This window comes from Dasypus novemcinctus, chromosome 2 (genome assembly GCF_030445035.2).
Source record: "Dasypus novemcinctus isolate mDasNov1 chromosome 2, mDasNov1.1.hap2, whole genome shotgun sequence".
Taxonomy (NCBI): domain Eukaryota; kingdom Metazoa; phylum Chordata; class Mammalia; order Cingulata; family Dasypodidae; genus Dasypus; species Dasypus novemcinctus.
This window is the reverse complement of record NC_080674.1, coordinates 139666168-139681648: the sequence shown is the minus strand read 5'-3', so window position 1 is coordinate 139681648 and position 15481 is coordinate 139666168. Positions and strand designations below refer to the sequence as shown.

Here is a 15481-nt window from a genome sequence, read left to right as displayed (position 1 = left end):
TGGAGACAAATGCAAGTCACTCCTATTTCTGCATGGCTGGTGTTATGTGTAAAAATAAAATAAAATCTCTATCTCCAACCCAGACTTGACAAGTAGAGAAACTTTCTAAAAACAATGCATAGAATAAGTCACAAGAACCAGTCTCACTTTAAGATTTCAGGAAGGAAAACACAGTTAAACTGAAAACTGTTAACTGGAGTTTTAAAAAAAAACAACAAAAAATAGCCCGGAAATGTTTTTAGGGCTGTGTCTATCAAAGTCCCTGGGGCTGATTTGTCCTTCAACATATTCTTCATAGCACCTGGTTTTACTAAAAACCAACAGCCTAACACTAGAGCTTTGTGAGTCAGAAGTAGAGTGAAACTGGACACAAAGGTATACAGCTATGAATCACGACATCCAGAGAGCAATCGATAACCACACAAAGTATTACTGGGCAATACTAAGTGGGGTGGGCCACGGGGAAGCCAAAACAACAGCAGTGGGCATTCCCATTGCCTCAGCTTCTCCCCCTGCCTGTTCCTCTCCTGGTCCATACCTTTGCTTTCTCTCTCTGGCCCACCAAATCTACCTTAAAAAGAGTCCCTGGATATTCCTCCACCTAAACCTAATTCCACATTATTTCAAGGGAGACCTCAAGACTAACACTTTTCTTTTTTCTTTTAAACAAGAGTATTAAAAGGCAGAACTTAGACAACTGAACTGATATAGAGAAGAAGAATTAGCTCTAATACCGTTTATTCTGAACCTTGACATACTAGACAGTGAATTATTTTGAATGCAGTTCTATATCTACACAAAGAAAATGTTCCTTTAAATTTAGTTCTCGTCCCTCAATTTTTTTCTATTTAGAACTCACCCAGTTCAGGCTATAAGGTAATGTCACAAACACAATCACACTCCACATAAAAGCTTATATATGAATATTCATAAAGGCATTATTCATAATAGCCAAAAACGTAAAAACAACTCAAATGTCCATCAAGTGATGAATGGATAACAAAGTGTGGCATATTCATGCAAGGGAAAATTACTCAGCCATAAAAAGGAATGAAGTACTGATATATGCACAACATGTACAAACCTTGAAAACATGCTAAGTGAAAGAAAAGTCATTAAAGACCACATACTGTATGATTCCATTTTTTATGAAATGTCTGGAATAGGCAAGTCTATAGAGACAGAAAGTAGATTAGTGGTTGCCAGGGACTGGGAGGGGTAGGGGGGCTGGGGGTTGGGGTGACAGCTAAAGGGGTAATTAAAATGTCCTAAAATTGACTGTGGAGATGGATGCACAACTCCGTGATTATAGTAAAAAAAAAAAAAATCATTGAGTTGTACATTGTATAAGGGTTAATAGTATGGTATGTGTTTTAAATCTCAATAAAGTTCTTTTTTTAAAAAAACAAGAAAAAAACACAATCACAGGTGAGTGGTGGGAGTGGCCCCTGTTTGAATCTACCAGTTTGATCATCCATAGTTCATGTGTCCTTCTCACTATTTTCTGAGTGGCTGGAGAATTTCTGAGCAAAGAGGCCCATAGGCCCAATGGAGAGCTCAGAAAGACATTCTTTGTACAAAGGATAGCTTTGCTTTCACTAACACTGTTTAACTATAATATTTTTATATAGTCAGATGTCAGCAGGCACTTACAATATGAATGACCTGATTTATAAAGTAACTGATTTTGACAACAATTTAGTCTTAGGTTGAGGAAATTTCTCTTTTTTATCCGTTACGAGAACTAGGCTGAGACAGCCATGCTCAAGGGATTTTAGGGTTCATCACTATGTGTCCCAAACCAACTGGGCAGGGGAAGGACTCCGTCAAACGTTTCCAATTTAGGGAGGTTGTAGGTCCCTCAATGAACAATAAATAAAACAACCCTGCATCCACTGGTAAAATTTTAATGATGCGGGTAAGACAAATGGTAAGTATGGCCCACTTTTCAGGTTAAATGAAATAAGAGAGAAAAACAGTATTATGGAAAATTCGGATGGTAAATTTAGGGATGGAGATTGGGGATTATAATTTTTTCCATTAATTCCACTTTCTTCCTTTTTTGGGTCACTGTAAGAAAAAATGTGATTCATCTGTCCATAGGTGGAGAGGCTTACTTTCTGATAAACGTCGAGAGCATGGACTTCTGAAAGACAGACTTTGGGTTGCAACCCGGGCTTTACACCTTAGCTCTGAAAGTAATTTAATCTCTGAACCTTATTTTTCCAAATCTCTAAGTAATAAGATTACCTATTTCAGCAGATTTTGTGAGGATTACACGAGATGTAGAGCACAAGGTATGATGTACAGTAGTGTTCAATGTGAGCTCTTTTACCACGTTTTTACTGTACTTGAGAACAAATCATGGCCATAAAGTAAAAAATAAAACACAATTTTAAGAGATGGAAGAGTAAGACCTAGGTTTTAAGTGAAATAGACAAATTTGAAATATTTTTTAAAACCAATAATTTCAGGGGAAAAAACCCACACTTAAAGGCAAACTGAACAAATACCACCATCCTCCAAACACAGTAAACTCCCCTTGAGACCTGCGGCTTGATGAAATGATGCTCTACCATTCCAGTGTGTATGCCTATGAATCCTCATTAAGGGAGACCAAAATACAAGAACTGTATCACAGCGTCTCGAGAGCAAATTGGGCACAAGGTGGTGGTGAGAAACAAGGGGCTCATCAAGTTCTCTGGAAAGAAAGTCTCCTAACACTGAGGGAAGATGTCATGGAAACCTTGCAGGAAGGGTCCTCATGGGGTTGCAGCTAAGGGAAGGACCCCATCAAATCTAGCAGGTGATGAAATTCAGACAGGGTCTTTGCTAGACCCCTCACTAGCACACCAAGAAGTGGTGTAGTTGCCCATGCCATTAGTGGCAGAAGCTACCCTTATACTTGATTACGAAACTTTGTATTATTTTCTACTGAGAGCAAAGCTAACAAATTGGGTGAGAATAAACATAAACAAGCCCTACTCAGACTGCAGCAAACAGTGAAGCTCCTGGAACTTGTGTGGGCAATGCAATAGAATTGTGAAATTAATGGGTGTGGGAGAGGGGGAGGAGGAGAGGGAGAAGTCATCAAGGGCACTGCAAGGTCCAGACAGGCAGGCAGAGCGAGGCTGGGGATAGCTCTCCAGCCATCCATAAACAGCCCACTCGGGGAGCAGCTGGAAGAGGTCCTGCAAAGGGCCCTTCACTTCCAGCTTCCCATGCCCTCAGTGAATTAAAGGAACTACTGCCGGTGGGAGATGCCTCCCTGGATGGCAAAGGGGACAGGCCCAAGCTACAGAAGAGCTTCACTTTGTCCCCCATCCCCTCTGCCACAGTCTAGGACTCTTTCTGGTTTCACTGCTATCTTGTTTGTTTTTGTTTTGTAAACGATCTCTTTAGAATCAACAAACTACCTCAAAGTTGAACATGTGGGATTTATACCGATTCCTATATTTTAAAAAACAAATAATACTGAATAAATAAGAGAAAAACTCTGGTCAAGCTCTAAACTTATTCATGGCTGGCGACTGGCATTCATGTCTCCAGGAGAAAGGAGTCCATTTTCTTGTTTCTCTGGTGTCCAACCTTAGGCCAGCAGGGCAGGGCCGTTCAGGGAGTGCTGCCATCTGCAGGCAAAACAGGAAAAAGCATGCGCTATGGTACAAATCACCCACTCCCAGCCCTGCCTCTCCTCAGGAAGAAGACGCCTGGGTCTGTTCCCCAGGCAAGAACCAAGAAATCTCACACAGTGCCAAAGCCTGCCGAGCCACCAACTGTCTATACTTGGGATCCCATTATAAAGTTGCAACAGACATAGTCAATAAAAACTCTAAAATACCAACGGCTCAAGTATTTCTTACCAACAGCAAACTCTTACACAGGGTCCAGCATGTGCCAAACAATGTTCTAAATAATGTACAAATATCAACTCATTTAATCTTCAAAAACTATTAACAATAGGTGAATATTTCAGAAAGTCTCTGCCTACTGGCCTGATTATTGAATTAGGTTGAATAGTTAAATGATGCACTTGATAATACCAGATTTCAAAGAGGGGTCAAATATGAAAACTCTGGCAAAGATTCAGAACATTCAACAGATCATTCTGGCCCCAAATATTTATCTCATAGAGCAGTGAACATGAGAAAGACAAAGTCCCTGTTCTCATGGAGCTTCCATTCTAGGGGAGAGAGAAAACAATAGAAATGGTGATAAGTGCTATTCAGAAGAAAAAGAAGGGTAAAGGGGATAGAGAGTAATGACAAAGCAATTAATATTCATTTATTCTCTCATTCCTAAGTACTTACTATCAGCTATATACCAGGTTCTGTGCGAGGGATGCAACAGGGGGCAAAAAATAGACATGTTCCCTGCCCATATGGAATACTCACTCATGTAAGAGAAACATATAATTAAAGAATCACTAAACAAATTCAAAATACAAATACAAAATCACAAAATACAAATACAAAATCACTAAACAAATACAAAAAACAAATACAAATACAAAATCGCTAAACAAATACAAAAAACAAATACAAATACAAAATCACTAAACAAATACAAAAATGTTAAACTGTGGTAAGTGTGAGAGCAGATGGGCATACAGAGTATAAGTTAGCATCCCAGGGAGAGCTGAACTTCTCTGGGGCCTGGGGGAAGGCCTGAGATAGAGTGGAGAGGAGCATCATTCCTGGTACAGAGGACATCATGTGCAAAGGCTGGGTCATGCACAGCAAATGGAGTGGTACAAGAAGAGGCAGGAGGGTGCAGAGGGGATGCAGGCGGGCTAAGCAGGACACTTCAGCCACCAGAGGAGTTTGGGCCTTATCTTCCGAGAACTGAACACCACACAAGGTCTTATGTAGAGGAATGATGTGGATATACTCGTATTTTTGAAAGATCTTGCTGTGCATAGGCTGAATAATGGTCCTTCTACTTCCAAAGATGTCAATGTCCAAATCCCTGGAACCTGTGACTATATTACCTTACATAGGAAAAGGGGCTTTGCAAGTGAGATTCAGTTAAAGATCTTGGCATGGCGAGATTACCTTGGATTATCTCGGAGGAACCAATGTAATCACAAGGATCCTTAAGGGGAGAGGGAAACAGAGGGAGACCTGACTTCAGAGGAGTGGCAGAGTTGATGCAGTGTGAGAAAGACTTAACCAGCTGTTGTTGGCTTTGAAGATGGAGGAAGGTACCAAGAGCCAAGGAATATAGGTGGCTCTAGAAGCTAGAAAATGTAAGAAAATAGATTTTCCCTTAGAGCCTCCACAGAGAACACAGCCCTGCTGACACCTTGATTTTAGCCCACTGAAACTGCTTTTAGACTTCTGACCTCCAAACTATAAGATAATAAATTTGTGTTGCTTTAAGTTACTAAATTTGTGGTAATTTGTTACAGCAACAATAGGAAATTAGTACACGCTGGCTGCTGTGACAAAAAAACAGAATGAAGGGAAGGGATGGGGAGGAAGGGACCAGTTCAGGCGTCACTGCTGTTGTACAGGCAAGAGATGAGAGAGCTTGGACCACAGCAGTGGCAGTGGAGATGGAAAGAAGTGGCAGCACTGAGGAACCCCAGAAGGGGCAGTGTGGGCCAGTCAGAGGTCTTGCTGTAGGATAGCAGGTGTTCCTGGAGTGCCATAGCAGTTATCCTTCAGGCCAAGGACCTAGCTAGCACCCAGTGCCAGTGGCTGTAAGACCACTCCGAAATGGAGATACCATTTACTCACTTAACAGGGACCTGTCTACCCTACCCCCACAAAGTAGTCCAGAGGGGTCTCCAGGAACAAGCTCTAAGAATTAACACCTTGGGGGACTTTTTTCTAGGCAAATGTACAGAGCATTAGACCTTGCATTGAACATTTTTTCCGAGAGATTCTGTAGTCCAGCAAAGATGTCCAAATTTAAATACACACATCTCTAACCCAGGCGATACAGAACCACAGTTAAATCTAACATCTAACCAAGAAGTTTCATGGTCAGTAGAATAATCCAGAAATTAAAGAGAGAAAAAGAAATGAGAAACAGGGAGATCCTTTCTCAGTATCTATTCCATTTTGCTTCCATGATCCAGACCTACTTAAAAAGTAGGATCCTAATTTGTTTCTGCCAAATGGGGCTGTTATGAAGAAAAGCCAATAAAAATGATCCAAAAGAATCTCAGACATAGTGTCCCTATTGTACTGTAAAAAGTATAAATATACACCAACAAAGACCAAAAAGAGAAGACACTTTAGACTGTATTTAAGGATCACAAGGAAATCTTTGGGGAGTGTGGTGGTTTGAATCTGTATGTACCTCAGAAAAAACATGTTCTTAAACTTAATCTCTTCTTGTGGGTATGAACCCATTGTAAGTAGGACCTCTTGATGTGGCTACTTCAGTTAAGATGTGACCCTCCTCAATCAGGATGGGTCTTAGTTCTATTACTAGAGCTCTTTATAAGCAGAATGAAATTCAGATATAGAGAAAGAAAGCCAGAGAGGGAGCAGCCAGAAGCTGAACATCAAGGGAACTCAGGAGAGACCAGATACCACCATGTGCCTTGCCATGCAACAAGCTAAGGACCCAGGATGCCTGCAGTGAGCCCCAAAATGCCAGGCTTTGGGGGAAAAGCATTGCCTTGATGAATGCTTTGATTTAGTCTTTCCTTTAGCCTCAAAACTGTGAGCTAATAAAATCACATTGTTCAAGCCAACCCATTGCATTGTTATTGCTTAAGCAGCCAAGGAAACTGAAACAGGGTACTATCTCCTCTCCACCTCCACCCAATGGTTTTGCAGCAGGCCAAAAGGACTAATTGGATTTTTGAGTATGTAAGGACACAGGAATACCTACAGATGGCAAAAAACCTGGCAGTCCTATTATGGCTGGAGCAGGTTAATTTTTAAAATTAGATATATGTATATATATATTTTTTTCTGGTGATAAAAGTGACATATTATTGGAAAGCACACAAAATCTCCTGAAGTCACAGCCATTCAGAGAGAATCTATTTTAAAATATTTTCTTCTTGTCTTTTTGCAATGATCTTGGTATATAACTTTCGTTTTGTCATACTATCACAAACTGAGATTTTTTTCCTTCTCTTGATCAAAAGATTGATCTCACTAGGTAAGTCAGTGTTAGAAAATACCTCAAATATGTTTCACCTAGAATTACCCTGCACCCTTTGAAATAACTTCATGTGCCTTAGGCTAAATTCCTGAAAGTGGAATTACTAGGCTAAAAGGTATGGACATTTTTAAAAGTTTTGTTACACAAAGCCCAAACACCATCCAAGTTAGTTTTACCAATTTATACCCTGATATTTATATTAGTGTCTCCATTTTACTCCACCTTTATAAATACTGTTTAATAAAAATATTAAAGTGTTGAAATTTAAAACGTTTTAATGTAAAATATTCAGCAGCAGAATTCTCAAGGGCTATTTTCATACTCCTTTATCCAGTTTCTGACCCTGGGGCAGGGTTATTACATGAACCTACAGTTAGCGGTAAGTTTATACAAACTGATATTACACTTGGTTTAACTAAGCTAAAGTAAACTAAGTAAAACATGAGGAAGTTACTTTAGCATTCAGAATGTTTTTGTGCCAGCAAAGGTCAAATGAGGATCAGAACAGCATGGATTCCAAGTGTACTTTTGAGAAATAAGAAACCTGGAGAAGCAGGTTATAAGTGAATCAATGAAAAATATAAATGAAACACGTTTAAGTCTTCCTAACCTGGTGTGATGGCAACTGCCCAAATAGGTTACAAATAAATGCAGCCATTAAGAAAACATTTCCAAAATAGAAAAAGAAAAATATATTTTTGAGGCCTGAAAAATGAATAACAATTGGAAGCTTGCAGATTATTTCAACAATTGCTGGGCTGATATCTACATGTACATGTGCCTATGGGGAAAAGTGGGTGGGTGGCATGATGGAGAAATAAAAATATTCAAAAAAGCTTCTTATATTTGGAGCCAAGTTACAGATTCTAATTAATTTTTGTCATTTATAGGAAAATAAAAGTTTATCTGTGTTTAAGAACTCAATGATGGTCTGTAATAAGATACAGAACTGCCAAGCCACTAAATAAAAGGAGTAAGGTAAGGGGGGGGACAAAGATGTCCCATTTACACGCTAAGTTTGGCTTAGAGAGTGAGGCATATGATTTATAAGAGCAAAAGCAAGTTACACAAAAACATCTGTATAAGCATGAAAAGGATTCACAAAGTTCACACTAATTTGGTAACCGGGATTGCCTAGATTGAGAGAGGTAGGAGTGGACTTTCTTAGTTCACTTTACCAGTGTCTATATTGTCTGAATCTATTATAAATAGCATTTAAGTAAAGAAATGAGAAGAAATGAAATAAAATACATATGAGCAGAATCAAAGAAATAAATTTCATAGAAGGCAAAAAGTAGAGGGTAGAAAATAAAGATAGTTAACAAAACTAAAAGAGTTTCTTTGAAAATAGACAAACCAATAGCGAAACTGATTAATGATAACTGATAGAAAATGGAAAAGAGTACAGAAAAATGGAGGATATGACAAATATAAGTTATAAAAACTGTATTAAATAATAATATAAATAACGATATATGACAATAAATTTGAAAGCATTAATTAAAGAATTTTTGGAAAATAAAAATGACCAAAATTGGCACAAAAAATGACAGAAAATATAAATAACCATCTAAGAAATGTAAATAACAATTTTTTAAAACCCTTTCCCTCATAAAGCCTTAGGCCTGGGAGCTTTAATAAATTTGTTTCACAAGTGCATTTTACCAACTTCCAAGAATCAAATAATCTCTATCTTGAGTTACTGCAGAAAATAGAAAAAAAGAGAACACATTGCCCAAATTAAGGTTACTGTAATCTTATTATCCATAATGGATATGGGCTGTACAAAAAAAGAAAAATACCTATCAGTTTCTCTTGTAAACATGAACCTAAACTTCGAAATACAATATTAGTTAATCAAATCCAAAAGTGTATTTAAAATACATCATGATATAGTACAGTTTATTGTAACATTGGAAGAATGGTTCAAAATCAGAAAATCTGTCAATGTAATTCACTATATTAATGTATTGTAGAAGAGGTTACTGGTGCTCGCCAGCATCTCTGCTCTCTTTCCCCTGGGAACATCACCAGACCACATTTCCCAGCCACCTAGGAACTAAGTGAGCCATGTTCTTGCAATGGAATATGAGCAGAAGTGATATTTACATGTCCGGCCAACACAGAGGATCCACTGAAGAATTTTGAGGTCCTGGCAGATGGTGAAGAAACTGGTTAGAAAATGCTGAATGTTTAAGTGAAGTAGGGCCAACTATTTCACCAACCCCTTCGACTGTGTTATGAGTGAGATATAAAGCTTTATTGGCTTAAGCCACTGAAATGTTGGGGCTATCTTTTACAGTAGTTAGCACTATATAACTTGACAATATATGGAAGAAATCACCTGGCCATCTCACCATATACAGAAAGAGCATTGACGAAGTTCAATACCAATTCATGATAAAATCTCTTGAGAAGTGTAATTATACAGGGACTTCCTTTACTTAAGAATATCATCTATAAATCTTACATCATTCTTAATAGAGAAACTATATTCCCTTTAAGAAAAGGAACAAGACGTTTAATAGAATATTAATGCATTTACCACCATTTAGTAGACAGTAAGCCACTACGAGATAACAAGGAAAACAAAGTATAAAGATAGAAAGGAAAAAACAAACAAAAGCTGTTTGCAATTGATAAAATTATTTTCTTAGAAATTGCTAGAGAATCCACAGAAAACTACTAGAATGAACATGAGTTCAGAAAGGAAGCTGTATATACGAACAACCTAAAAACAAGCAAATGTATGTCTCCACAGGGGCAATAACCAACTTAATGTGAGAGAGATGGAGGGAGGGAGGGAAGGATGCAGAGATTGAGAGAGAGACAGAGAGAAAATATGTAACAGAAAACAAGTAAAAAAGAGAAAAATTGTAATAGTAATATTATTGAATATAGGAATTCTCTTAAAGAATGCAGAAAAACACTGAAAATTTTTTAACTCTATTAAAGCATAGCAAAGAAAGCATGAATAAATGAAGCAATAAAAGAGAAGCTTGATAAATTTTACATAGACAAAATTTAAAGTCTTGTGCTTTAAATAAAACTGTCAAGGAAGTGAAAATTTGCAAACTGCATGCCTGATAAGGGACTTTTATCTATAAACAACTCTATTTTTTCTCTCTTTGAGGTTTCAGGGCCCGGGATTGAACCTAGGACCTCATGTGTGGAGAGCCAGCCCTCAACCACTGAGCCACACTGGCTCCCCTGAGCTGGTTTTATCATTTGTTGCTTCTTGTTGTTGTTGTTGTTGTTGTTTTTAAGAGGCACTGGGGACCAAACCTGGGACCTCCCATGTGGGAAGCAGACATTTAACCACTTGAGCCACATCTGCTCCCTATCAATAACTCTTACAACTTAATAATAAAAAGAAAAATAAACCAATTTAAAAATGGGCAAAGGATCTGTATAGACATTTCTCCAAATATACAAAAAGTCACTAAGTACATAAAAAGATGTTCAACATCATTAGTCACCAAGGAAATGCAAATCAATATCATAATCAGAAATCACTTCATATCCACTAGGATGATTATAATAAAAACTATAAACAATAGCAAGTTTTGGCAAGGATATGAAGAAACTGGAACTCTCATGCACTGCTGGTAGGATTGTAAAATGGTGCAGCTGCCTTGGAAAAGAGCCTGGCAGTTCCTCAAAAGGTTAAACGTAAAATTACCATATGATCCAGGAATTCCACTCCTATCTATATACCCAAAAGAACTGAAAATATATGTTCATACAAAACTTACACATGAATGCTCATAGCAGCATTATTCATACTTGCTAAAGCATGGAAATGATACAAATGTCCATCAACTAATGAATGCATAAATAAAATGTGGTACAGCCATACAATGGAATATTATTCAGCCATATAAAGGAATGAAGTACTGATGCATGCTACAACATAGGTGAACATTCATGAATATTCATGACATTCATGAAATGTCCAGACTAGGCAAATCTGCAGAGATAGAATGTATATTCATGTTTGTGTAGGGAGTGGTGGGGGATGGGATGGGGGCATTATAGAGAAATGGACGGGGAATGACTGTTAATGGGCATGGGGTTTGATTTGGGGTTGATAAAAAATGTTTTACAGTTGATTGTGATAATGTTTGCACAACTCTGTGAATACACTAAAAGCCACTTAAAATAGGTGAATTGTACGGTATGTGAATTATATCAATATGAAGTTATTATAAAAAATAAAACAACCAGATTTAAGAATGGGCAAAGGCTCTGAATAGATATTTCTTCAAAGAAGATATACAAATGACAAAAAGAGCATGAAAAGATGTTCAATATCATTAGTCATTGGGGAATTGTGAATCGAATGAAGTATTATTTCTTACCCACTAGGATGGCTATTAAAAAAAACAGACAATAACAAGTATTGGTGAGAATATGGGGAAACTGAAACCCTCATCCATTCTTGGTGGAAATGTGAAAATGGTACAGAGGCCGTGGAAAACAGTTTGGCAGTTCTCCAAAAGGTTAAACATACAGTTAACAAATGACCCAGCAATTCCACTCATCTATATACCCAAGAGAACTAAAAACATATGTTCACATAAGAATATATGTGAATGTTCATAGTAGAATTATTCATAATAGCTAAAACATGAAAAGAAACCAGATATCCATTAACTGATGAATGGATAAACAAAAAGTGATATATGCGTACAATGGAATATTATTCAGCCAATAAAAGGAATGAAGTACTGACAACATGCCACAACATAGGTGAACCTCAAAATCATTATGCTAAGTGAAAAAAGCCAGTCACAAAAGACCACATATTGTATGATCCCATTTATATGAAATGTCCAGAAGAGGCCAATCTACAGAGACAAAGTATTTTAGTGGCTGCGTAGGGCTGGCGGCAAAGAGCAATGAGGAGGAATGAAGAGTGATTGTTAATGGGTACAGGGTTTCTTTTTGGGTGATAGCAATGTTCTGTAATTATATTATGGTGATAACTACATAACTTTGCAAATATTCTATATAAATAAAGACCATTGAATTGTATACTGTAAACAGTGCACTTTATGGTATATAAATTATATGTCAATAAAGTTCTTAATGATAATAAAAATTAAGACCTTAAATTAGGTTAACATATGGGTGACAAGACTAGAAGATACTTATAACACCTATAGCAGATAAAGGATTAAAATTATGCAAGGAACAAAATGCAAACCAGATAGAAAAAAATCAAAAAAGTTAAAAAAAGCAAAAAAAGCACATGAGAAGGCTAGGTAATTCATAGAAGGAGAATCTCCAAATGGAAAAACAGTATGAAGAGATGATTGCTTAAAACAAGCACTACTTTAGCAACCCACCAGACTGACAAAAATTAGCAAGTCAGGTAATATTAAGTGCTGCCAAGGATGATGGAAAAGGGACTTTGTGTGAGCTGCTGGTAGGAGGAAACTGAAAAAGCCATTCTGCAGCACGAAGTAGTAGTTTTTAGTAAAAGGCAGCATGCAAATAGTCTAGACCCAGTGATCCCATTCTTTCTATCTACCTACCTATCCAGATACATCAGAGAAACTTGTACAAGATCACATGCAGACACCGGCAAAGTCTAAGTTGCAGCATCATTTATGAAAGCAAGGAGTTAAAGGCAACCCAATGTCTATTCCCAAGGGACTGGTTAAATACCTTTGGTGTACACTTCTGATAGAAAAATAAGCAGCAGCCAAGAGCAACAAACTAGATTTGCATATAGCAACATGGATTGACTCAGAAAAAGAGCAAGAGATTTTTAGCACAATGATGTTTATGTAGGTACGCACAATACAAAGAAAACCTGATATATCTTGCAAAGCTGATTTCTAAGCAGACATAACACAAAGTGGTTTAGAGGACAAACAAATATACCAGTGTAACTGTCTAAGTTGTGTGGGTGGTGGGATGGGGACATGTGGAGAGGAAGGAAGGAGGGTGCTGGGAAGGAACTGTAGGTTACAAGGGAAAAATAAAACAAAATGAAAGAGAGATTCTAAACAGACCAAGATTACAACGTGCCAGGAACCAGAGATTACGAACAATTCATTTTTATGAATCTGAGATCCTACGGAAAATAAACAAAATCCCTGCATTATTTCCTAATAAAAACATAGCATAAAAACGTAACAAAGTGCATCACATGCTGCTGGCAACACCAAGCTGTGGAGAAAAGAAGGCAGTGGGGGAAAACAAGCATATCTTCAACTGAGACAATTCAATTTTCAGGAAGTAAGAACCTGGTGGCGTGGTGTGTCCAGGACACTACCTCCCCTTCTTACCCTCTCAACCTCCAACAGATGATAAGAGGAGAGAGGGAGGGAACCATCCACTACAGTTTAAACTTCATTAACAGGAGGGAGAGAGAAGGGAAGAACATTATGGGAGCCCAGAAGAAAAGCAACAGCTCATTGAAGGTAAACTGCAAAATCGAAGACAGAATCTGATATTCTGGCTCATAAAAAAGGTATTTTCTAAAAGGCAATGAACACTCAGCATCTCCCTGGGGGCAGAGGACACGATTTAAAAATTAGAACCTCAGGTCATCCTTTGTCAAATTCAGAATTTTCAGAATTAAGATCATTCAAATTTTGTTTCAATAATGGCCTTATGCTCGATCCATGTGATTAGGCTGAATTACTTTTCATCCAGACAAAAATCGAGTAAAGGGGGTTCTGGGCACTGACATACAAATAATGTCAAATATAAATCAAGTGCTGCAGATTTTATTTTGAGCATTTAGCAGCTTCACCCGCCCATTCTTGCCCCACACAAGACCTTGTGGGGCAGGATGTACCCTAAAGATAGAAGCTGCCTCCACAGTCTTCAAGGTGGAGCCCGATCTTAGTCCAATCCTAGCAAACTACAAATGAGCTGCAGATATTGACCAAGGGCAAAAATGAGGCAGCACTTATCTTTCATACAACGCTGGCAGACTGACAGAATGCTTTCCTGGCCTGGGAAAGACAGAGCTGATCATCTACGCCCGCCTCACTACATGTAGGCGCCCTGAGGAATGAGCTCCTAGCTTCACCAGGGCAGGGCCGTGGCGAGGGGACGGTGACCCTGGCTTGGCTGCTCTTCGTGCCTATGACCACAAGAGGGGAGTTGCCAGCCTGCCGGGTCAGGAAACACTTGGAAGGCACCCCAGGTGCGCCCAAGTGCACCAGATCTGGAAAACTAGAAAGCCAAACTTCACGAAGAATAAGGCCGGGTGGGGAAGGAGCCCGAGGTAAAATCAGCTCCTCCCTTCTGAGCTCAGGTGAGGCCCCTTTGTAAACCTGTGCTCAGAGAGGCGGCGCGGCTTGTCACAGTCTCGCCTCACCGCGGTGCCGGCTCCTTGGCGCGCTTGCCTGAGGCCTCCCAGGCCTTCCAGCCTGGCCTAAAGGCTCAAAGCCACCAAGAGCCCAGCAGCGGGGCGGCGCAGACCCTCCAGGCCCCGCGCCAGGAGCCCCCCGCCCGGTCCGCGTCAACCGCCTCCTGGCGTCTCGCCCGCCGGGTCCGCAAGGAGGAGCCCGCGAGGCGACCGGGAAGGGGCTGCACTTACCTCGCTCAGGTCCGAAGCCGGCGGTCGCCTCTGCGTCCCTCGCCCCGAACGGCCACTGAGGTAGTCCTAAACACGGCCACTTTCATTTTCCTGAGTGATACCGGCAGGAAAGCGAAAGCGAAAACCACCAGGAGGCGGGACCGGGGAACTAGAGCGCAGCGAACAGGGCACGCATCTGGCGGAGCGGCGCAGCGTGGGCTGGGGCCAGGGGCGGGGGAGTCCGCCTTGGGCTTGCGCGCGGCCAGCGGGCGGCGTTGCGGACGGAGCCCGCGCCCACCCGGGAGTCCGTGGGGCGCACCGCAGTCGCCCGGCGGCACTCGCTTCGTTGGGGGTCAGGGCCGGGCAGAGGGCAGAGCAGCCTGGCAGCAAGAGGAAGCGGGTGAGCGGCGCCTGGCGCCCAGCCCTGCAGGCCACTGTGCCTCGGCTGTTGGGCGATCGTTTCTGCTTCTGCCCTTCATTCAGCGCCCACTTGGGCCGCGTGACGTGAGCGGCGGTTCGGACCAGCGCTGGCCTGGGCGGCTGAAACCCTTCTTAGGTTCCAGGCTAAGTTCACAAGAGAAATGTGGTGGGTTTTGCACTCAGATCTCAGGAGCCAACCTCCTAAGTCTTGGCATATACACCGGTCTCTGCCACGCACGCGCTGAGGTCACTAGTAAGAGCATGGCCCCTGAGCATAAGGTATCAGGCACTTCATCCAGTGTTGGGGGTGGGGAGACAATGGGTGAGATAGGAGACCCATCATCTGATGAGAAACACCAAACCTGTTTCAGGTTTCAGCAAACCTAAGGT

General features: G+C 40.2%; 1 protein-coding gene across 4 annotated transcripts in view; it reads right to left on the bottom strand.

Annotated features, from left to right (window-relative positions):
• Positions 1 to 14864, bottom strand: part of RAD50 (RAD50 double strand break repair protein) — a 253493-nt gene extending 238629 nt beyond the window's left edge. For all 4 annotated transcript variants that reach the window (XR_011646535.1, XM_058278397.2, XM_058278414.2 and 1 more), the window contains exon 1: positions 14693 to 14864. The gene's annotated coding sequence lies outside the window, so the exon portion shown is untranslated. The remainder of the gene's footprint in view (positions 1 to 14692) is intronic.
• Positions 14865 to 15481: the final 617 nt, after the last annotated feature.